The sequence below is a fragment of the Lepisma saccharinum genome, chromosome 20 (genome assembly GCF_977018435.1).
Source record: "Lepisma saccharinum chromosome 20, izLepSacc3.1, whole genome shotgun sequence".
Taxonomy (NCBI): domain Eukaryota; kingdom Metazoa; phylum Arthropoda; class Insecta; order Zygentoma; family Lepismatidae; genus Lepisma; species Lepisma saccharinum.
The window spans coordinates 28,030,292-28,055,698 of record NC_139248.1 but is presented as its reverse complement, the minus strand read 5'-3'; the positions used below and the strand labels follow the sequence as shown (position 1 = coordinate 28,055,698).

At 37.5% G+C, this 25,407-nt stretch overlaps 1 pseudogene; it reads left to right on the top strand.

Annotated features, from left to right (window-relative positions):
• Positions 1-10,615: 10,615 nt before the first annotated feature.
• Positions 10,616-25,407, top strand: part of LOC146003402 (NADH-ubiquinone oxidoreductase chain 1-like) — an 89,849-nt pseudogene continuing 75,057 nt past the window's right edge.

Here is a 25,407-nt window from a genome sequence, read left to right as displayed (position 1 = left end):
GCCCAAATCATAACATGCGGCGGATTGCACTCGATTTCCTCATACAATTGAGGATTGTCTTTCGCCCAAAAAAAAGACGTTACGATTTCGTGAGCTACGAACATAACTTTTTTTGATCATTTGCATGCGGGAAGCGTGCGAGCAGCATTTCACATGCATGCACACGTTGCTCCAAGTGACAATCACTCAACTCATTCACTGAGGATGGCCGAAAACATGAAACGTTCAAGTCATTCCGCATGTGATCTCGCATAGTCGATCGCGGGATGCCTAATTCTGCAGACCGCTTACGGGTTGACTTCATCGGCGATCGTTCAATTGATTCCACCACAGCAGCACACGTTTCGGTGCGAGTCGTAGGCCTTCCGCTACGTGGTGCATCGAGAGCACTTCCCGTCGCAAAGTTTTCTTCTCCCATGCGAATAACGTTGGTCGTGATGGCGGCGGTTTTCCAAACCGCACAGCGAAGTCCCTCAAAATGTCTGTCATTGTCTTATTTTTGTTCTGACGTTCGTGAACCCACACAGAAGCCACCAAACACTCCTCAACAGTGAAAGCACTTGTATCCGCCATGGTTTCACTCTCTGGACTGAATGCAGTTGACCACGTTCTTCTGCCACATCCTTCCCACACTAACCGAAGTGAACGTGACATGCGCAGGACTCAGCTTATAGCGGGAAATTCTTATCTCAACAATCTGTAACAGAACAAAAATAATGTTAATAATAAATAATAATAGAGAGTCAATCTGCTCAACAATAGTAAAAAATATACTGTTTTTGTATTGTTTTTGTATTCATAACAATGTTTATCTACATGTCTAACTGTACTATGCTATTAACATGTAAAGAGACTTTTCGCCCACCCTGTATGTGCAAATTAAAGGCTTCAATACAAAAACAAAAAATTGAATGTTTAATCCGGTCTGGGATTCTGCTAGAATGCCTGTACCACAGGCTCTGATGTTCCTGTACCGAACATTCCGAATAACCTTGAGATAATGTTTCTTGAATACTGGTCAACAGAGACGACTCATCTTGAAAGGTTTCGATCAAAGCATGAATATTTTTAATTTCATCATTCATCGACTCCAAAGCTGATTGAATATTCGGAATCGTTGCTTGGACACGTCCGAAATCCTCGAACGTCTCCAATTGCAGTTTTATATTCGCCACACTCTTGTGGTTCACTTTTGATTCTTCAGAGGAGGGTAATTGGTAATGGTGTCTTCTAAAATTTGTAATTTATTTTTAATTTCTGCAAGAGTACTGTGAACTTCTTCCGTTTGAAGTTTTTCTTTCATTATTGCTAATGTCAGAGTGCTCTTTTGGTAAGATTCAAGTTCCTCGCGTAAAATTAGCATTATTCATCTGTTCGACATCAAAATCATTTTTAATATTTTGTATTAAATTTTGGAGTTCCGTCAAGTTAATCTGTATGTTGGAAGTTTGCTCTTGAAATTCAAGTTTCAATCGTTCGATATCTTTAGTTTGAATCTTCTGTAGTTTCACTAATTCGCTCTGTTGCCTACACTCAATTGAATATCTTCCACGCTTTCTATAGAAGCTAAGTTAACGTAATTCTGTAATCAAGATTTAAGTTCAGCATCAATTTTCAATATGGGGTCAATCAATTGGGTTTGAAGGTTGGTAATCTCAGTCTGTATACTCGAATTTAACGAATTTCTGCAAAGTTTGCAAATCCATGCAAAGTTTCCTCACATGTTCGTCCAATCTGACGAGTTCTCCACTATTATCTCGCATCTCTTGACGCCGCGTATTTCCGGAAGATGTCGTTAGGCATTATGATAGCTGGGTATTTCTATGTATACTTACGTGAGACTCCCAAGAGAATAAACAATTCGCAATTCGATGAAAAGAGGAAACAGTTTGTTATATTCACCAATCATTTCGGCAAACAAGAATTCACCTGCTTCCACGTTGTGCGTGGTGTTAGAATTGATGTCAGAATGTTTGATTCTGTACAAACTTCGGCCGACATGGGCGATTACCGCATTCAAAGGGGAAATTCTAATCTGATGCTCTGATGTTCCTGTACCGAATACTCCGAAAAACTTTAAGATACTGCAATTTTATCAAGATCTACGCATGTCGAGTCATCTGAAGATTTTGATTGATTGGGCAGACACACAAAGCAACCCCAAACTTTCACACAAAAGGAACTCAATGATTTGGTCCAAGATTAAGATCTCCCAAAGGATGCTGCAGAACTTCTGGCTTCAAGGTTGAAAGATAGACCTGCTAGCTCCAGGAACATATGTAACAGTTTATAAGCATATCAACAAAGAAGTAGAAGAGTATTTTACTCAGGAAAGCCCTTTAGTATATTGAATACACATTTCAAACCTCATAAACGAGTTAGGAGAAGAGTATAGCATAGGTGATTGGAAGCTCTTCATTGATTCAAGCAAGAGAAGTTTCAAAGGTGTGTTGCTACATAATGGTAAAATTCTAGCATCTATTGCAGTCGCTTATTCTGTCCATCTGAAAGAGACATATGCTAGAAAAAGTAAAGTACAACAAAAATTGAAAGGTGGTACCAGGGACACTGGAATACATCAATGATGACTGACTAGTCTTTTTGCTGAAACGTGATGATCCTGTTACAGTACACAAGAAAACATGTTTTTCACCCAAGCGACAACGGTTATATTGACAGATAATGTATGTGACTATTAGTGATTTTCGTGCTTCTTTTCCTTTAGACTTTATATGACATGTGTTCATGAATTTCATGTATTAACCTGTACTAAGGACACAATACAATGCAATGTGTATTATGTTGGTTGTATGTTGTTCACGTGTATTATAGAACAGCAAGTTCAAGCGGGTACATATTACGTGTCATTTTTAAGAAACGTGATGTGATACAGCAAAATGACAGTCTTTTCTGTAATCTATACATCTTGAAGATGCAAAATCAGTTATTGGATGTAAGATAGAACTCAACGACTTTTTCTTTGTTGTCCTGTGTAATTCTTGGCGCACTAAGGAGTTATTACAGTAAAGCCATGACCTGTGCATGTTTTGAGTTTGTTTCTAAATCCACTTTGGCGGTTCCGGTGGCGGAGTGGTTAGCACATCGCGTTACGATGCCAGGGGTCCAGGGTTCGAATCACGGTCTGGGCATTGATGTTTGTGAATGCCCATTCATCAATTTCATCATATCATCACTCATCCCCATCTTCGAAAATTAGCCAAAAGTGGCACAAAAAGCGAAGTAAAATAAAGCAGATCAATCAATCTAAATGCACTTCGTGAACAGAAAGGCTATTGGGAACTGGACCTACAGTTAAAGTGCGATCCAAATCTCCACAAGGTATCGAACCTGGAAACCCTTGATTACAAGAGTGCATTGTACCGCGCATTGAGCTACATATGAAGTGTGGAGGTAGTGCGCATTATAGTCTCGATCTCGGCCACAGTATGTGTGATGCGATCAATACCTCGCTCCGGTCGCCTCTATACCCCCCATTTTCCTTCCAAGGTTCCCATTGATTAGAGGCTGGGCCAGCCCTAGAGGAGCTTAAGCCCGCATCACACGGAACTGGATTTCCAGTATGTATGCCCTAGTTGGCGCTGGACTGGCTACCAATTTGCTAGTTTTCGCCTCACACGATACTTATCAGCGTACTTGTCGATAGACTTTTGTTTCCATGCGAGAGAAGTTGTAATGGCGGCCGCGTGAGATGTAAACAATGTATCACTTCACATTTTTAAAAGTCGATAACTATTCAACCGAGAGGAATAACGTTTCGTATAAAATGTTATTAGGTACAAAACAATGGCGCTGCTTAAATACATACTTTACAAAGTTTACTGTACACTCATGGAAGAATATTTTTAGTTGTTTCAAATGTAAACACCGTGCAGTCAGTATAGATGGTATAACTCAACGTGCCTTTCATGCTGTATTCGTTATACATTGCTGGAGTAACACTCGGAAACCACAGACAAAAGCGGTCCTTTGCACACTCACAGATTATCTTCACATGGCGTGGTGAAACTTTGCTCTGATTGGCTGTTCCACAGAATCCAGTCGAGGAAAGCAAGTAGCAATTAGAACATGTCCTATTCCTCCAAACCAGTCAAACAGTCAGCCAGGCGACCATGATTGCTATCTAGAAAGTTAGTTCAGCGCCAACTAGGGCATTCCTACTAGAAATCTAGTTCCGTGTGATAGCGGCTTTAGTGAAAAGACACTGACTAGAAAATTTCCATCTGACTTAGATCACCACACCGGAAATTGAACTCGGGTCTGTTTCGTGGCAGTCAGGAGCCTACTGACTGTTCCAATGAGTTCTTCGTTACAGTGAACAGTATAATAGCATGGGTTCAGTTTTCACACTGCTGACGTCAGTCAATGCTCTGAGAAAATCAATGTCTGCACTTATTCTTATTCGATCAGCGTGCTTCAGAGTAGGGATGGCCAGATCCGGATCCTGGCGGATCCGAAAGATCCGGAATTTTCGGATCAGGATTCAGATCCGTAACTTTTGGATCCGTTTGGCCATCCCTACTTCAGAGTGTGGAATCGCCGACTTCCCGGCATCCGGTAGAGCAGCGCATTTGTCGACGACTCGCGTGCGTGTCTTTATCTACCAATGCTGATGTCCGCTTCTGTTGGATTCCTAGTCACGTGGGCATACAGGGAAACGAAGCAGCCGATGCTGCCGGCCAAGTCTGCAGATGCAGATGGCGACGTTCTCTTCCACCTTCTGCCAGCTAACGACTTGCAGAATGTGTTTCGTTGTTTCCTTCTTGATACTTGTCAGGAAGATTGGTACAGATTGTTGCACGATAACACGATAATTTAAAGTGCAAGCTATTTTAGGGGGTGCAGTGACTGCCCCACCCCATAAATATTCTTCCATACGTGTACAGTAAACGTTGTAAAGTATATACTATTTAAGCAGCGCCTTTGTTTTATGCCTAATAACGTTTATACGAAAAGTTATTCCTCTCGGTTCAATAGTTATTGTCTTTTAAAAATGTGAAGTGATACATTGTTTACATCTCACGCGGCCGCCATTACAACTTCACTCGTGACCTAAAGGTCGCTTCTGATTGGTCATGCTACCAAAAATGCTACGGAAATAGGATGGATCCTATCCTTGAGAAATGCCATGAAATATGCCACGGCATCTGAAAAGTCATAAGATTTTTCATTTTACACGGTAGCATTTTGGTCATGGCACAAATGTTACGAAAAATACAAAGGAAAATGCTTTCGTCTAACGCGGGCCTTAGGCCAGCCGCACAGCGCATCGGATTAAACGCGACGAGTCATTTTTGTTTCAAACAGGCTTCGGTAAGGTTTAACATGGGGCTCTTACAGGCCTCACGCCGGACGAAACATTTAACTCGAGTCAAGTTGCGACAAAACAACGAAGGTCCCTGGAATTTGGTCTCGCGGTGAGCACCTTATAAAGAAAACGATCTGTGCATGCGTGAATCCAATCTCTGCAGTTCACAACCTGCATGTGACTCACCACTGTATCGTTGACAGCACATATGACATAAGGTTTAACAGTGTGTGCAAGGTCAAAAATGGAGCTTGATCCACAGAAGCTAATCGTTCTCGTACAGTGGGATCCATGAGTATTATAGTGCAAATTGTCCATCACCATGTTCGTGCACTTTATTTGACCCAATACGGGCTTAAAGAATTAAACGAAAACTCAAAACAAGCTGTTGACAACTTTTATTCCAGCATACTTAAAAGTCCATCGCTTAAAAACAAATAATATGTAAGAGAAAAATTAATGAAAATAGTCATGGACAATTTGCCGAGCAATACTAGTGGATCCCACTGTACAAGCTAGGCCTTCACTGTACGATTATTCCTCGATCAAGTTTTCTTGAGATAAAACTGATATAATTTCACAGGGGATCAGAGAGTTGCTGTTTACTAGAAAATATTAAATAGAAGACTACACATTAGCATCGATTACGATTTAAAACTGTTCCACTACATATTGCTGTTATAGGGTAATTGAAAAATAAAGTACATTTAGGAAGTAAAATGGGATTTTTATTTTCTGGTGCTTGCATACAGTGACGTATTATCCATGTCACCAAGTTTTCCGCCGGTAAACGAATTTTATTTTTTATATTTTTATAGTACATTTAACTTTATTATATGGGTAATTGCTATTTATATATTATGCAAACTATTGAAATAAGCTTCTAAACCAGAATTTAAGAAAATTATTTAAAGACTGGTTTATGTACACCACTGATCGTTCCCCAGTGAGAGAACCGAAAGAAAGTAGGCCACTGGCTACTAAAAAAAAACAAGCTTACGGGCTTTATTTCCACAGCTCCAAACAGCGTTGCCGGGAGAACACTGCTTGGTCTTTCCTGCTTTCTGTGCCGTGCTTGGCCGAGGCAGGGTCGCTACATGAAGAGGGATCCAGGTCCAATTTTAGGTAATTTCTTGTTAAAAACATAGGAATTGCCGGTCTTCTGTTTTGCTTTTACTTGCATGCCTACATTGGTGTTTTATTTCTACTATATCTAATTATTCTACTCGTGCATGGGGTGCATAATAAATATTATGCAATAAATAAGTTATTGCGGTAAACCAGGTAAAATTATCAGTATACTCCACTGTTGCGATTTTTTTTAGATGAACCATTTCAGAAGGTTGGTGCGTACTTCTCTGGCTGTTAATTTAAAATGTATGAAAGTAAACCGATTTGTCTCTTTATTATTTATTGGTTTTAGGAATAATATATTCTCATTACTCTTGCCTGAACATTTCATAAATCTGACTTCACTACTGAACTCCTGGTGAAATTATAGCCCAAAACCATATCCCACATGCCCCCTTCCCACTTAAAGAAATGAAGTTGGACCCAAGATGGCGGACGTTGTGATGACATGCACCAAAAAGTTTCCCTCTAGGCCTAACATATTACTACCACGACCAATTGCTGCAGTCTACACTCCCTTTCATTTTATAAGGGGGGTGTAACGTAAGGGGTGGCCTTCCACATAGTACTCCCAATCGTCAACTTCACTTCCACGTAGTACATCCTGGACTGCATTTTGCAGACGAACGAGGCTCTGGCGACTGGCCCTGGCCAGTATAATTCTGTGTGTTGTCCTTTGTCTTCCAACGTTACAGTTATGGTATTAGCTACATTTTAGTTCAGGTAAGGAGCTGGACTCCGTATAAAGCGACGGGTGTAAAATAGCCTAAGTGCTGACGCACTCAATATTTTAAATTCAAATTTCAAAAATTTTATAAGGGGTGGTCACGGACTTTTAACTCATCCTGTAGAAATATCATTGTGTTTATTTTTCGATACGCTGGCGTGTCATTATTTAAGTTTCATTTCCAAACGGCTACTTAAACAACACAATACAAATTATGAGAATCTTATCGTTGCCACATTCCCATGGGGATCTTGCGACGGCGTTCAGTTGAGCAGTCAATATTCGCACACTTAACTACCTAGCTATATTAGGGCCTCCAAACTTCCAACCACAAATTATGGTATGCAGTAATTACTTTCAGATCTATAATTTTACCATACCTTAGTGTATGTTTTTGCGTTTAAGTTGTTAGAATAATATAGGACAATCAGCATTATATGTTGATATAGTGTATATCATGAAGATCTTAGTTACAATTCTTTATACGCGTATCAGCCCTGAATAGAACACGCATGTGCACACACAGAAAAACAGAGTAAAATGACATGTAATCGAGCTACGAGTGGATCTTGGAAAGCAGACACACCCAGAGGTAAAACATTTAGCAACGTTTCACGAATCGCATGTTTCTCGTTCGGTTTTCAAATATGCATAACTTGCTATGTATTTACTTATTTATTGTATTTGCGATACATGTGAGGCATACGTGAACAACAGTCTGTACCAAAATTGCCCTCTTTCTAGACACTTCTAGAGCATGAGTGAACGAAGGTGGCTGTCGAAGGTGTGGTCTAAAATTTACAAGGTAACCTTCTCATGCATACAGGCTTAATTTGAAAGGGTATGCGTTTCTAGCTAGAAAATTGAATCCTCTGTCCGTATTGGTTCCACTAGTTGGAATGTAATTAAACATGAAACAAGATGTGGTCATCACAGCGCGCTACGACGAGAGGGGGTGTCTCGGGTTCAAATCCCGACCCGGGCATGGGTGTTCTTTGTGACTGTTCCTTCATTAATTTCATCGTACCATCTCTTAGCCTCATGGTCGCGATTAGTCAAAAGTGGCAGAAAAGCGACACTAAATAACAAAACCTCAAACCAAATGAAACAAGATGTAGTAAAACTACTTACGTGAGATTAAATTTAGACCAGCTATACATGAACATGAACGCTAACGATCCACGTAATATGCAATGAGACGAACAAAATAAGACCGGAATATCTTCGCCTTGCACTAAAATAACAAACTACCTGTAAGGCAGTACAATTACCACAAAATAAATATTGTACTGCGGAGTTACAATGAGAATTCATCTTATGCAAATACAGAGCAAGAAAGAAGCCACATAATATTAAACTGTAAGAATGTGTTTAGTTGACTACACACGTTTTTTTTTTCATTTGATTCGTCGAAGTTTACCTTGTACATTGTGAAAATCATCTACTATTCAAAAATGTTGTAAATATTTATAAGTTTTCCTTAAAAAAATAATAATAAGTGTTCACTATTGCAGGCAAAACTAATTTGTAGGATACAAGAGAGATTAATTTTCCAACTAAACTTAAATTTCATTCTACATCAATTTAAATTACACACAAAATGTAGAGGTTTCTACCTTTGATTGAGAGCGATCAAATTCAACCAGTCTGCTTTGAGACTTCTTAGAGAATGATATTTATTCAGTGTAGAAGGTATAAAGGCAAGCTAGCACAATCTTACACGATATTCAGTCACTGACGCATGTAATAGTTTTGTAACGAGATGTCTATATGTTAAACACGAATTCCAATTCCTATTCTCTTCTATACTATGCTTGACATAAGACATAATACATCTTTCACAGCACATGGCTTAATTACAAAACCAATCATCACTATTTTCCTAAACACGGCAAGAATGGCATAAGGGGAATCACAGAAGTTTTAAAATTCTTCACAATGAACAACACTTCAATAACTTTCTTTAATTTCTTTTCCAAGGGTTCCAAAATATTGTTTCTGCAGTTCATTACTGGTCTTAACTTTATCTCCTCTTTGTGTATCTTTGGAAAGCCAGCAAGAAAGCAGAGCAGTTGAGAACAGTGAACAAGTAGTAGACCTCATAAAAGGACTTAAGTTAAATGAGATGAAGACGACAATGTTTAGCTTAGACGTGAAAAGTATGTTCCCGAGCATCAAGAGGGGACACATTTTGGACATTATTAAAAAGAGAATGGGACAAGATATTATAGGAGAATGAGATAGTGAAAGGGTAGTGAAGGTGCTGGAAACCATTTGGAATAACGGTTACAGCATAATGGGAGATAAAATAATGTTAATGAGTGAAGGACTGAAAATAGGTTCTAGCCTAAGCCCAGCATTGGCTGAATTGGTTATGAATGAATGGGAAAAGAAAGTGATAGAAAAAGGAGGTGACAAAATAATTCTGTTTTGCAGATATGTGGACGATTGTTTTGGCATATGGAAGGGAACAAAGAGGCAGCTCGACATTTTTGCCAAAGAAATACAAGATGATGAAAGAGGGATATTATTGGAACTTGAAATAGAAAATATGCTTGGAGCGTCATGGTGACTATGTAGAAAAATAGCCAGGGTATGCACATGTATAGCATCAAAATAAAAGTTTACTCGCTTGATTTTATTCTCTGTCATAACCAATCGACCATTTTTTTACATACTCCTCGTAACTAATAACTATTGATCATGAATGTTATTAACTAATGGGAAAAATAATTACCTTATTATTGAATTTAAACAGTTGTCAATTAATATTTTTAAAGATCTTACTGTATATTGACATTATTATTTTCAAAATTTTCAAGTTATATATCAAAATATCTATGCGCGTTTTCAATAGTTTTTCGAAAATTTTGCTATTCTCGTAGATTTCATAGCTATCTTTCAGCTCTTCAATCGGAAGGATATTATGCAGCCCAATTAAAACAAATAACCGTTAATGTTAATTCCGAACCAGGTCAAGAAAGAAAGGCTATAACTCCGTATTTCGTTATGAAATAAGTCGGTTAGTGAAGAATTTGCATGTAAAATCATTGATCGTTAGAACTTCCGTTGTTATCGGCACTCGGGCTTACATGTTGCACGCAACGATGGAGTGATGTATTCCTGAATGTAGAAACACTATACTTCTCATTGAAACTATTTATATCCACCCATTACTATAATGGAAAAGTGTAGTTTCTCGTGGAATGAGAAATAAATGTCTATTAAATACTCCATTTGTGCAAAGCACGTAACGCTCTATCGTCTGACTTCAAGAATGTGTTCACCCGTCGATCCCTGTCAGTAATTCAAAACCCCGTGAACGGGTCAATATGCGATACATGTGAGGCATACGTGAACAACAGTCTGTCCAAAATTGGCCCTCCTTCTAGACACTTCTAGAGCATCAGTGAACGAAAGTGTTTGCCGAAGATGTGGTCAAAAATTTACAAGGTAATCTTCTCATTTATACAGGCTTAATTTGAAATGGTATGCGTTTCTAGCTAAAATATTGAATTCTCTGTCCGTTTTGTTTCAAACATGAAACAAGATGTGGTCATCACAGCGCGCTACGACGAGAGGGGTCGCGGGTTCAAATCCCGACCCGGGCATGGGTGTTCTTTGTGAGTGTTCCTTCATCAATTTCATCGAACGATCTGTCAGCCTCATAGTCGCGATTAGTCAAAAGTGGCAGAAAATCGACACTAAAGAACAAACATCAAATGAAACAAGGTGTAGTAAAACTACTTTAGTGAAATTCAATTTAGACCAGCTATACATGAACATGTACGCAAGCGATCTGGGTGGGGATCCATGAAAAAAATATCCTCATCAACATGTTTCCTTTGAAGACGGACTGTCGTCCAATTAGAGCACGTGAAATTGAAATAGACTATAGAAAAGTATTGATTGCTTCTATTCTGTGCTGAAGAGAAAGCGACGTGTGTGAGAAAAGGATAGAAACAGTGAAACATTTTTGTCAGTATTTATTTAATCAATGAATATGTAACGGCTTTGTCAATAATCCTGACAGTATGATGCATTTCTGAACATTTCTGGTTGACGACCAACCTTTATGTTAACCTGGAAAGAGAGAGATAAGTTGGAAGATGGGGATATGAAAAAGTATAAAGTGATAATGAAGATATTAGTTTATTGCAAAAGGTAGTAATATTGAATGTAACAATTTATAAGTTACATATTAAGTATTCTTCAGTATTTTTATGCGATTAACGTTGATTAATCTTAATATTTGTGGAAGCGTGTAGGTTTCTTTAGATCAAGGAAGATGAAAATTGAAAACATTTCTGAATTGTATTATTTGTGAAAGTGAAACACATATTTTTCTCTGCACTTGTAGAGGTTAGTGTAATAAAAGTAGTTGTTGTTCCTTGCGTGTTAAGCAAAACCTAAAAAATCCGATGATGGGAAATCAGCTAACTTATGACAGTTAGAGTCTAAAAGTGCGTGTCAAATATGATAATAAATTATATTAGACAACCAACCCTAAAAATATAATATCTTTTTGCGGTTATGTAAATTGAACTTTACACAAATAAAATTTTAAAAAATATGTCTAGAAATAATATTTAGTGTGTTTTTTGTAACAATATTCTGCCTTATCATCATCACATAATTTATCTCTTGATGTCAGAGATTACATTTATAATACCGAGAAAATATACCACAATTCCTTCGACTTTCTTCCATACAACTTCCTTTGAAAAGAAAATTACTATCTTTGCTACGACTAATCTATTAATTCCTTTTTTTTTTCATGATCATGTACGTGGAACTTCAGTCCTCCAAGATTTACAATAAAAATTTCGTTCACCACCTTTGAATTTTCGATTTTGTAACATTGTTTCAATTATAATTCAATCGTGCACTGACCACTTAACCAACGTCATAAAGATATGTTATGAGTTCTGAATTACAGATACATCCGGGACATTTGAGGCGACTATTGCTGGACCACTTCACTTAGAATTATTATTACAGTAAAACCTGTCTATCCCGGAACGTGATGGTTCCGAGCAAAATTTTCCGTCTTAACAGTTTTCCTTCTTTCGCAGGGTTGACTTTAAATACAATATAGAGCGCTGCAGGAAATAATGGAAAGACAGATTTACATTTCGCATTACTTATAATGTAGAATACTAATGCATGTACGTACATGAATAAAAATGCGATACAGTCGCAATAAGCATAGCAGAGATTACAATTATGTAACTACACAACATGTTGGTACACTTTTTACAGTATTGTAAGAACGTACAGTACGCACTCGTGTATCTTTTCGAACCCGGGACCCCTGGCGTCGTAGCGCGATGTGCATAGAGGGAAAGAAAAAGATTGAAAGATGGAATAAGAGAGGTGAAGAAAGATTGAGATAAGTGAAGAAAAAGAAAGAAACAAAGAGAGATAACAAGAAGAATAGAAAGATGACGAAAGAACACAGGGGAAATAGACAAAGAAACGGTGGAGAAAGAGGGTAAGAGATGAAAGAAAGAAACGGAATCGTAACAGCTATGAGTATTGTATCGCATTCTTTAATATCGACAATGTTACCGATAAGCGAGTGGCAACAGAGGCGTGTTCCACTTATAGTATTGCACTGTTTTCTTGCGAGCGAAAAAAATAAAGGAAGAAATTTTCGTCTTACTGAGAATAAAAACATCTCGTTGGTCATTAAATGGTGTTCCGTTTCCGCGGTTCATTCTGGGAACTTTTTTTCCGTATTTACAGGTTTCCTTCTTATAGATGTTCCGGGATATGCAGTCTTCACTGTATTATTATTCGATTATTATGAACCATACGACCAACAAAACATTCAATAATTTTACAAGTTTATTTTTGCAAAAAAAATACCTTTTTAATTTAGATATATGAATGGACATTCTATCCTTCACCGAATTGTCTTCAAATATATCACACTGGCACACATGAACCAAAACCCTACACTATGTACAGACTATATCTCAAATACAAGGAGATATGTCATTCTCACACAAAGAAATATCTCTTACAAGAGATAGTTAATTACTGGTTCAATAACAATAAGCCAAAACATTTTAACACATTGCGATTTTCAGAACCACCTTGTCACCATATACAATTTAAAATTATTAAGACTTTTTTCTTTCCAGATAAAACTCGTCATGAAGATCTACTTATACAACTGGATTTTCTTCCTCCAGCTTGTTCAGGCATTCGTGACAAACAATGAAGCGAATTCCGAGACACTGCTTCAATGGTTGAGTTCAACGATTTCTGAAACCCTCACAGGACAACGTTGTGTGGTGTTCGGCCAGAGCTCATCTCATTCCTTGCATGATGTAAGTATCTACGGCAAGTGGAACATCCCATCAATATCCGTCTCAAAGGAGACCAACATGGAATCAGTGTTTGCAAACGCGATGGATCAAGGATGCACGGTTTTTATTCTTGAAACAGAAAATTTAAATCAAGTGTTTCGCTACGTCTACAGCAGCACAATAGCTTCAACTCAGAGAAAACAAAGAGTTTTTGTAATACTGTACAAGGGTACAGATATGCAACTTGAAACGTTTTTTAAGAAACGATGGGTAAAAATGTTTCCTTACATGCTTGTCTTACCTTTCAAAAACAACACATCTGCAATGGATAATCATTGGGCTATTGCCAACACGAAGCAAGAACTTTTAAAACTAAATACTAAATATGACACACAAAATGTTATTAAGAACATGGCTTCGCACAGGAAGACATTCTGGAATTTTGAAGGAAAAAAAACAAAACTATTCACCATGCCATATTCACCTTTTGCAATTGAATTGAATGGATCATTTGAAGGGATTGACCACAGAATAATGATGGAATTTTCCAGGCAGTACAATTTTACGTGGAATGTGGATTTCAAAGAAGTTCCTATTGGAGAACCTTGGGAAAATGCATCGTCTCCGAGTTTCATCGGACTGCTCAAAACTATGCAATACGAAATAGGAATCCCCGGGATAGTCTTGATTAAAGTAATCCATCAGTATATGGATTATACTATGCCATATACTCAAACCGGTATATCATTTCTCGTACCAAGACCTAAACAAGTCGATTATTTGTGGAAAATCCTTACACCTTTCGAATATTCCACTTGGATCTTAGTTTGGATATTCTCTTTTTTTGTTTCTTTACTTTTATATGTCTTCAACCTTATTCAGCATAAAGTCACTACCTCTTGCAAGCAGGTACACGACAGAAATTACATCCAAATTTTCTTGATGTCGATTTGCATTCTGGTAGGAGTTGGTGTTCAAGATGGGCCTCATTACTCTTTAAGACACTTGATTGTTTGGTCGATGATGACGTCAACATTATTAATAACTGCTTATAATTCAAACCTTGTCTCGTTTCTTACGTTTCCTGTTTTTGGAAATCCCATTGATACGGTGGAACAGTTGGTAGAGTCCGGTTTGCCATGGGGATCGAATGTACCAGAATGGACACTCCTTTTTGATGGAGTAGATGAATTAGCTTTCAAAATGATTTCTGAGAGACATCTAGTTATTGAAGACATCAAGCTGTTGAATACCTTAGCCGGAACTAGAAAAATGGTTATCATTTTGGAGAGGCTTCTTTCAGGGTACCCTTGCGACATTGAATACCTTGATGAGAACGTGGTTAGAGAATTGCATATGATGAAGGACAACGCATTCACAAATTACCTCGGATTTATTTCTTATAGAGGTTCCCCTTTTATTGAGATTTGCGATGAGTTTCTCCTTCGCCTTGGCGATTCAGGAATTGTAACTCATTGGGAGGAGGAGGTTGTTCGAACATATGCTCAAAGGAGCTACTCGGTGATTTCTAATTCTGATGATCACACTCTTCGTCAATTAGAAGCTGGAGATCTCGCTGGAGCTTTCCTAATTCTAGTAATCGGGATCTCTTTCTCTCTTCTAGCATTCCTCAGAGAAATTGCAAAAATGAAAATATGTATGTTTTCGATCGTAACGGTTCCTAAACCAGCAAGTTTGACATCGAACCTTTGAGTTCCAATTACATATAGATCTTGTGTTTGCTTCTATTTTCACATTTTCCTGTACGTTAAAGTTTTAATTGTTGTCACTCTCTATATTATTGTACGTGTTTCTAATTTTACGGATTCCTTTCCACATTCTTCAACCACTTGTCTTCATACTTCCATTGATGTAGAATACTACAGCATGTATCACTAGTATTAGAATATGACAATCGGTGGAATTACATTTGATGTACTGAATCACACACACACACACACATACGTATATATTCAGTACCACCGTATTGAACAAACCTCTTCTGTGGCCTGTGCAATTGTGTTATAATTAATAATTCTGTTTGTTAATGGGGGTAATAAAATTGACAGTAATGGCTGAAGTTATAGAAACCAATCGTTAACAAATAAGAAATGTGATATTTTCTACAGTGAATGGCGATAAAATAATATCTTTTTTGTATTGGATTCTTATCAAATTAATAAACTACAAAAAAGAATTTTGTATTGAAATCGGATTCACTTAATTATTTGTCATATGTTGTATCATATTTCAAATTAAGTAAAATACTTTCTGTACTTATAAAAATGACTGAATCTTAAAAGGTAAGACGTTCCATAAGCCAGAGCAACTGTGGAAATCATTAGGCCGATTCGGAAGTTGTTATACAACTCTTCCTTCGAATACGGAAGTTGCTAGCACCGTCAAACGAGGCCTCCGAAATACTACTGGCCATAATCTGATATTCTAAAAGACCTTATGATGTCAAAAGATAAGTCGTGAGTTTTGGAGAAATACATGTATTTGAATGACCGAGTTGTTCAAAAAAAGATTTCCTGTAAATGTATTTATTTCAGAGTCAGAACATTAATTATTATCGCAAATTAAGCATGGTTACATTCTGATCAGTTAAAGTAAATTTATGTGTATGCCATATAACATTCAATTACATGTTAGTGCAAAAAATGTTTGTTCAACCAGTGAGAAGTACGACATTTAAGAATTTGTGAACATAGCTGTATGGTAATATGGATTACCTGGATGCGAACTTGTAAATACTGGTTTTCCTAATCCACCGTTCACACTACTTTACATTGTGTGAACAATGGATGTCATATTCTCTGTCGAAAATTTGCCAGAAACAGGTAGATTATTGCGATGTAGTTAATGAACTATAGAAAAATGTGTACATGTGTAGCAAACATTAAAGGTATCCATTTCAATATATGTTCAGGTACGGTTAAAAGTAAATTGTCGTTGTTAGGGATTAATGAAACACACGCTGATATTCCACCTTATCCTGAGCAACAACTTGTATCGTGTATTTGCTCTGATTTTTACCATTATCTAGCTTGTCTACCGAAGAGGAATATAAATTATAGGAATTTTATAATACGAAAATCTTCTAAGAATACTCTCCTGATAGCACATGAAGTTTATTGTGATCTATTGCTTCTTGCTTTTGATTTTTTTAATTAAAGTAAGTTGCTTTCGTTAATATTCTAAACAAGATTTATTTTGTGTGTGATCGTAAATCTCTTTCATAGGCTTGCATTAGGTTGGATAATTTAAGTAAGGCATTCTTAGCATTGAGGTATTTCGAGTAAATTAGGCTAGTTAAGTTTGTTACCTTACTATTTGTGCACTTCCTTCCTTCGCCTACATGTGTGTGTACGCAAAAATGTTAATACGAAGAATTGTCTTAAAACAATGTAACTTACAACAAAACACAGTGCAGACAAATATTTACCAAATTTATAGAGGATTAAAAATGTATTCAAACTACACATGTAAATTGCTTTTTCCAAAGTTGGAAAGCTTATTTGATACGAAATTCCAATCTTGCAAGCTCTTTCCTCATTCTCCTATACATAAACGTTTACAAAGTTATCTTGCATACGGAACTTTGACCACAAGTTTTTATTACATAGCAATTCAATAACAATTATACACGAACGGTGGTAATTCTTTACGAATTTAGAGTAAGTTTCAAATGTAGGGTAACATTTATTTATATCGCCTGCTTGGTAATTTGAAAAATAGAGGTAGATTACGCAGAATTTGAAATGTTCTTCGAGGTGAAGCAAACATTCTGAATGTATACGAGAGAACGATTCAGTCAGAAATTAAATATTAGCCTTTTATAGTGCGTTGTGATAAATGTTGCAAATGGATTAAACTGTACCAATCCTGTGACGTCACGAAAACCGATGTGAGGCGCAAAATATTTCGGAGGTCCCGCTCCAAATCATGAACATACTATAATACGATCTGCCCTAACAACGTGTGCCATAAGTCCATGACCAGAATCTAAATCATAAAATGATGGTATAAATTCAAGAAGTATTGTATTTGTACTCTTTCATTTTTTTATAGTACTGTGTTTCGTCGTGCATATTCGAGCACATCAAGTTTCAAAGAGTTGCTGTGAAGAAATAAGACTTTCACCAAGACCATCTCTAGATAGAGAACATTAAGGCATCATCGGAGATTGTGATGAATTTCAGTACTCTCAAAACTATTTTTTGACTAACCTATGGAAACATAATGATTTTAAGTTTATACTACAAGTGAATTTTTATTTGTTGTGTCCGTAAATTAATGTCTGAAAAAAAAATTAAGTTCATTATAGAGAATTGTAAAGGTTATAATGTGTAAGATGCACTATACCTCATGACAAGTCTAATATGGAAGAAACCAACCAGAAACAGTGTATTCGAAACACTAAGTGCGTCGTGAAACGAAAAAGTTTGGGAACCCCTGCATTAGAGTTCTTTGAGTATCGCGTAAGATAGCTTGCCCATTTATTTATTACTTATCTCCCTCGAAGAAATCTCAAAGGAGACAGGTTGAATTTGATAACTCTAAGCAAAGGTAGAAATCTCTATCTATATGTCTATACTGCTTTCTAGTTTATGTAGAATAAAAATAAATATTTCCTGCAGCTTACAAATGAGTTGTTCTTGTTTTGCATGCAGAAGTGAATAGCTATTTAATTTTGTGCAAGGAAAACTCACGATTTATTTACAGAATTTTGGAACAGTAAATGAATGTTTACTGTCAGGTGGGTACAATAATACATACAATTTTGAGTATTGTCTTTAATACTAGGTGGTTCTTAGCTAAAGTTTTATCCAACGTCCTTATTATACCATATTACACAACGGGTGATTTAACGAATTTATTTTTGAGAGTAAACATGTATCATCAACAAAAAGGTTACAGCATATGTGTATGTATTTATGCATGTTAGTTGATTTGATTTGATTTTAGTTTATTTTACTTCGCGTTTTGTGCCTCTTGGCTAATTTGCGAAGATGGGGATGAGTGATGAAATGATGAAATTGATGAATGGACATTCACAAACAACCAAGTTCGACCGGGATTCAAACCCGGGACCCTTGGCGTCGCAGCGCGATGTGCTAACCACTCGGCCATAGGGTCGGGCTTATGCATGTTAGTAAAATATACTAACGTTTAGAAATAAAAAATACTTTCTCATGGTAATACAAAATTTATTGTTAAATTGCTTACTGAGACTGAGTAGTAAGAACATAATACAGTATGTAACATTCTTATTCGTACACACGGATTTTCAAAGATAATTCTTTAATATCTAAAAGGAAATACACTCTTCTGAAATTGTTTCTTTACAATGCAATAACTAATATCATTACGAACATAAAATCTTACCCAAATTCTGTATAACCAATGACAATAATAGATTAAATTAAACTGAAAGAGAAACATGCCCTTTTTTGTACAACTTTTCTAATCGTACACTTAATAATATAAAAGAAAAAGTATATTCAGAGCAAATTTAATGACAGTTCTAATACTTTGATGCATATCCTTTGGCTTTAATTACTGCTTGACACCTGTTCTTCATAGAATTAACCAGTTTCCGACATGTTTCACAGCTTATTTTATTCCACTCGGCTTGCACAACAGTTTTCAACTCTTGTTTGGACTTGACGCCTGCTTTATGGACTCGCCTCATCAAAATTGCCCATACATGCTCAATGGGATTTAAGTGTGGACTTTGAGCTGGTGTTTGTAGTAGTTTGGGCACATTCCATGTTAGCCAATTCATGTTAACTCGCGCCTTATGCTGACTGTCATTGTCTTGTTGGGATGTGTAGATAGGTGGCATGTCCATTTTTTGTGCACTCTGCTTTACATTGTTCTTCAATATGTCAAAATAGACATATGCATCCATGATACAATCAATAAACTGGATGGTACCAACACCTTTGGACGACAGACAGCCCCAAATCATTAATGACCCACCACCGTATTTAACTGTTGGAATTGTGTTAATGTGATCATTGTCTTTATTTGATTTTCTCCAGACCCTATTTATAACATCTGACCCGTATATATTAATCTTGAACTCGTCTGACCATATGACACTATCCCAAAATTCCTGGTCCTTGTGGATGTGCTCTTTCGCGAATGAAATCTATTCCTCCGATTCACCTTATTTACATACGGCCTCTTTCGTGGTATTCTGCCATGATATCCATGCTTCCACAAGGCACGTCGGATAGTTTGATCGGACATCATCTTGCCAGCAACATTTTCTACTAACGGTCGTAACTGAGGAACACTTAGTCGGGGGTTTTCTCGCACTCTTTTTAAAATAAAGAGTTCATCATGTTTATTCAACCGTCTCTCTTTTGGTTTTCTCGGCACATTCTGTGTTGAATCTTCCTCTCTAAATTTGTTTACTGTGTATTGAACTGTGGAGTGTGATTTATTGACTGTATGTCCAATTTTTCTTAACGAATAACCTCTAAGGGCCAAATTTATAATAACATCCTTCAGATCGGAACTAAGTGCCTTCACCTTGCCCATTTCGAACACGCTGATATATAGACGATAGGCCTAGAACAATACCTACGCCAGCATTCCGCTTGACGGGGAGCGCGCCTGCATGTTCAAACTTGTTACAAAGTTGCAAACTGCACGAAATCGCCCGAATAGCGGTGGCGCTGTATGCCAGGAAGATTGAAACTCTTGCCTGTACGAATAACAATGTTGCATGAAACAGCGTGTTTTTCTCTTTTCACACAAATTATATACTCTGTTTATACACTTTTAACAAACATTTTTATTGACATTTGTTTGTGAAACTTTCATTAACATTAATTTCTAGGTACATATGAAAATGATTATATTTACTAGTAGATATGACATTTTTTCCTCGGAAATTCTATGTGTACGAATAACAATGTTACATACTGTATATGTACATCATGTACATTTACAATTGAACTCTGTGGGAATAATCTACAATAATTAATGACGAAATGGTGTATTCGCAGAGTAGTTTCTATACATTTGTATGTATGTGTATATATATATATATATATGGATCCAATTTCAAACTATGAATTTAGTTTCGTTGAAATTCAATGGTAATAAAATACAAATAAGGGATGTCAATTTAAGGACGAACCAAGTATAGGTCAGACTACGGCCAGTTCTCTTTCTTTTAAAATGTATTTAAAATTTATTGTCTCAGTTACAACTTCAGATGCACTTGTCATAACATAAAGGTGTGTAACCGTCAAATGGCCATTCTATAAATAAACCTTTAACACACCATATTAACTAAACACTGAGTAAAAACTAATGTCTTCAGTAGAGATCACTTAGAGACCCAGCTAAGTGAGGAGACAAGAATAGCTATGAAAAAATAGTCCATCTTTATTACCACACGCTCTACGCTTGGGTGACAATTTCATCCCGCAAGTCCCCACTTCATTGCAATTTCTGTAAGGAGTACTATTATCAGAGAGCAGGAGTTTCCAATTGTCAGTATTATGAAAGATCTGCAGGAGAAAAGGACAGAACAGAACATACCAGAAAACCATTGGTGTGAGCCCGTCTACACCGTTACAGAGATCCAAGTTCCAATTCCAGATGAGCCATCGACGAAACGACGAAAATGTCCAATCCCAGCTGCGACGAAAATATCCAGTGTAGTGGCAACAATGTAGAGCAGGAGCAGGTGAACCAAGCAGAATCTGTAGTGGCAGGTCAGCAGATGGCAAGCATACAGCAACCAAAAATATAATGCGGAACATATCTCCATCGAAGTAAAAAACATGAAACAAAAAATAACCCAAGCATTAATAAGAAGAAAGAATGGAAGAAACAAGAGAGTATAGAAAAGAATAATGAAAATATTCACGCAAAAATAATTAATCTGCCAAATTTACTACAATTTTGATTCCGAACAATGCACTACAAGATTCACATATTATGCCCCTGTTGGGGGATATTCATTCGGTAACCTAACTCTACAGAATTTCTGAAAATGCCCCCATCGTAAACAGCGGAGGCATTGCACATTTCTTACATCATGAGACCTCTGAATGGTGCCTGTTAAATTAACATTAGGAGAAGGCGTCGCGGCTAACCTGGGTATCGAATTTTCATCTTTAGCATCATCATTTGACGGGGCCACATCAAATTCGTGCTCCATGGAAGACGTTTCTTGAGCAAGGCTTAATAATTCAGCCAAGGTTTTAGGTTCATTCTGATTTAATAGGAAACCCCGAGTCTGAGGGAGCAACTTGTGCAAAATTTCGGCCACTATGACGTCTTCTGCCCATACAAGATTAAGAATACTGGCACAATCAACGATGTTAGAGACAAAAACTGACATAGATTCAGATCGTGTTTTGTTTGTCGGCGGCATATCTTTAAATTAATTAAATTCGCCACTGACGAGGCCAGAGCCATATTTTTCCACACTTGGCATTTAAGTGCAAACCAAGACGCCTTAGCGGCTATAGCCTCACGCCAAAGGGTTTTTAAGTTACCAGCATTTTACGTAAACAATTTTGAAGCATCAAGGTATCTGGGTATATATCAAAACCTACTATTAATTGGATGTTAAGCCCGACCCTGTGGCCGAGTGGTTAGCACATCGCGCTGCGACGCCAAGGGTCCCGGGTTCGAATCCCGGTCGGGCTTGGTTGTTTGTGAATGTCCATTCATCAATTTCATCATTTCATCACTCATCCCCATCTTCGCAAATTAGCCAAGAGGCACAAAACGCGAAGTAAAATAAACTAAATCAATTAAAAAAAAAACAATAATTGGATGTTAAGCATGAACGTAAACAGATGTTCCAAAGCGGTGCCATTACAAATTGATAATGAATCAATTTCGGCGTCTAAATTACGTAGCATGATTTTATCGGACAACGAGGAGGACACCCGAGAAGAAACAGCACTATCCTTATCAAATGTACCGGAATCCCCTTCCCCCGAAGAATTAAACAGAACCTTGGGCGCCTTGACGTAATCGACACGTTTAGGTGTCGTGGAGGGATCTAACTGCATATAACCTATTAATTGCGACATTGTCAAATGGGAAAATGTACAAAAAATCACAAAAATATATATATATCAAGTCAAATGCAAGGCGCAAATATCGAATCAAAGCTTGAAAGCTGTAGTACGGTACTCCTTCGGTCTGCTTCCATTGAATGTTGTGACGTGGTCGCGGCATTCAAACAAAGTGGTAAAATTTTTGAAAGCCAAAAAAGAAAACACACACAATAGGTTTTCTTTAACCACTAAGCCCAGGACCACCTCACACCAGCATTGGCCAAAATTAAGAGAAAAAAAAAAGTTCAATGTCTGAATGCTAGACCTGCTAGAAAATACACAAGCCTGCAACCCTTTTTCCTTTTTACTCAACATCACCATTCAAAACCTCTGTGGCAGAATCATCATTCATCCAAAATATTATATTCATTTATAACCACAGAGATATTAAGTTTTGGCCCCCTTATGCTGACTCACAAAATATCCTGGATCTCGAGCACCCGATCCCAAACATACATTATGCTTCCTCTTTCTTTTTGCATTCGCGATTACCTCTCGGTTTCCGTAATTCGTGATCGTCTAGCCACGACGACGGAATCCGATCCAAAAACAAAAAATAATAATAAAATGTTTTATAGTTACTATTTTATCTTAATCAAGTACGAAGCATAGCTCCTTTCCCTCATTATTACTTCAGTAAGATATACGTATGTCAAAAAACAATAAACAGATTGAATGATTGATCAACAAATAAGAACATTTAAAAAACGTCGGAACTTCAATTTTGTGGCAATTTATTATAACAGTCTAATCCCGTAAAATTCATAACTTTCCACAATAACTGACAGATACGTCTTCCCAAATATAGCTGTATGCAGTAAATATTAAAACACACATGCGAATAAATAATTAATTTACCATACCTACCCTTAAAACACAATATAGAAATCAAGCTATTGGATTTAGACTGTACTGTGGTTGCATCGAATATATGAATTAAGTCTCGATGCACAAAAATGAATAATTCAAACTATTACAGAAAATCATAGTAAAGTAAAACAGGCCGATCATTAACTCAAACCAGAAGGAATTATATAAGTATACTTAATTATTCCATGTCTAAACCAGCAGACAAAAAGGCACGGTCAAATCCATGTGTAGACCAGTGTCCGATCACTTTCGCCAGGGTCCGATCACCTTCGCCAGTGCGCGAACAAGGGGAAGAGACCTTCTTTCGTACGTATACCAGAATTGCCACTGCCTTTCTCTCGGAAGAAAAACTCGCCCGCAGCCGTGGCTCTCTCGGTTGAGTTACAATGTTCTCCCGCTAGGGGAAGCAGCGTTGCCAGTTTTACCTGCCCGACGTCGAGACCCGAGCGTCTGGTACACTCTGACGCAAAAATCCTCTTGAATTCAACGAGGAGAATGTGGTGGAACTTTTAAAATGATAATTGCTATAAGCAAACACCACACTATTTAAGCAGATTTTTTACACTGGCGTACGCGGCAGAAGACGAACGGTAGGAAACGCCACCTTATGAATGAGAGATCGCATTGGCGCATTGGAGAATAGTTTTTATGCTTTTCTGGTGTAATAGTTAATATTAATACAGGCTGCTTCAAAATGATGTGAACGATTTCAACTTCTTATATTTTTTTTATTTGTCGTCCAAATTGCTTTAAATTTTACATGTAATTCCTAAAACTGTCCAAGTTTTTTGATAAAATTTTGAACACAGTATCTCACAAATGTTCTATGTGAGCCCCCTTTGTTACCCTGCATACATCAATTCGGTAATCCAATTCCGCCCAGACCCGTTTCAACATGTGTGCATCAACAGTTTGCACTGCAGCAGTAATGCGCTCTTTCAGATCATTGACATCTGCGGGTAGAGGAAGGTTGTACACAATGTATTTTAGATATCCCCACAGAAAAAATCACAGGGGGTTAAATCCGGGGATCTTGGTGGCCAACGTAGTAACTGTTGATCATTTCGATTAGATCGCCCAGTCTGGCAGTCTGTTATTAAGGTAATTTAGAACATGGCGATGAAAGTGGCATGGGACTCCATCCAGTTGATAGATGAAGTTTGCACTGTCACTTTCAAGCTGTGGCATAAGCCATGTAGTAAGCATGTGTAGGAATGTTTGTCCAGTCACAGTTTCCTCGTGAAAGAAGTACGGACCGTACGCTTTGGTTGATGAAATGGCGCAAAACACATTAGTCTTCGGTGAATCACGCACAACTTCAAGGATTTGATGCTGATTCTCAGTCCCCCAGATGCGAACATTTTTCTTGTTCACTCTTCCTGTCACATGGAACGTAGCCTCATCACTGAAACAAAGTTTGTCAATAAAATCATCGTCACCGCTGCATAACTAGAAATGACTCGCATAAATGTTTGCGGGACGTGTGATCATTAGGTGTTAAATGTTGTAACAACTGCACTCAATAGGGATACATCTTTAAACGCCTACGCACTACTTGCCAAACAGTTGCTCGAGGCATTGTTAGCTCTTGACACACTTTCCTTGTAGACTTTTGGGGACTAGCTCGAACTCTCTCGACATCTGCCTCAGACGTGGGGACGGTCTACCGGACGATTTTCCTTTGCAATGCATCCCGTTGTCTTGAATTTATCATACCACTTACGTATGGAGTTCTTGGATGATGGTTCTTTACGAAATTTTGTATGAAACTCACGCTGAACACTAACAACAGACCGACAAACGTGAAACTGTAGGACGCAAAAAGCTCTCTCTGCACCACAGGCAGCCATTTTGGAACTTATCACCCTGCCACCTAGTGAAGAAATTTGGAACTACTACGACAGATGCAAACAAAACTTGAGGATATAGTTG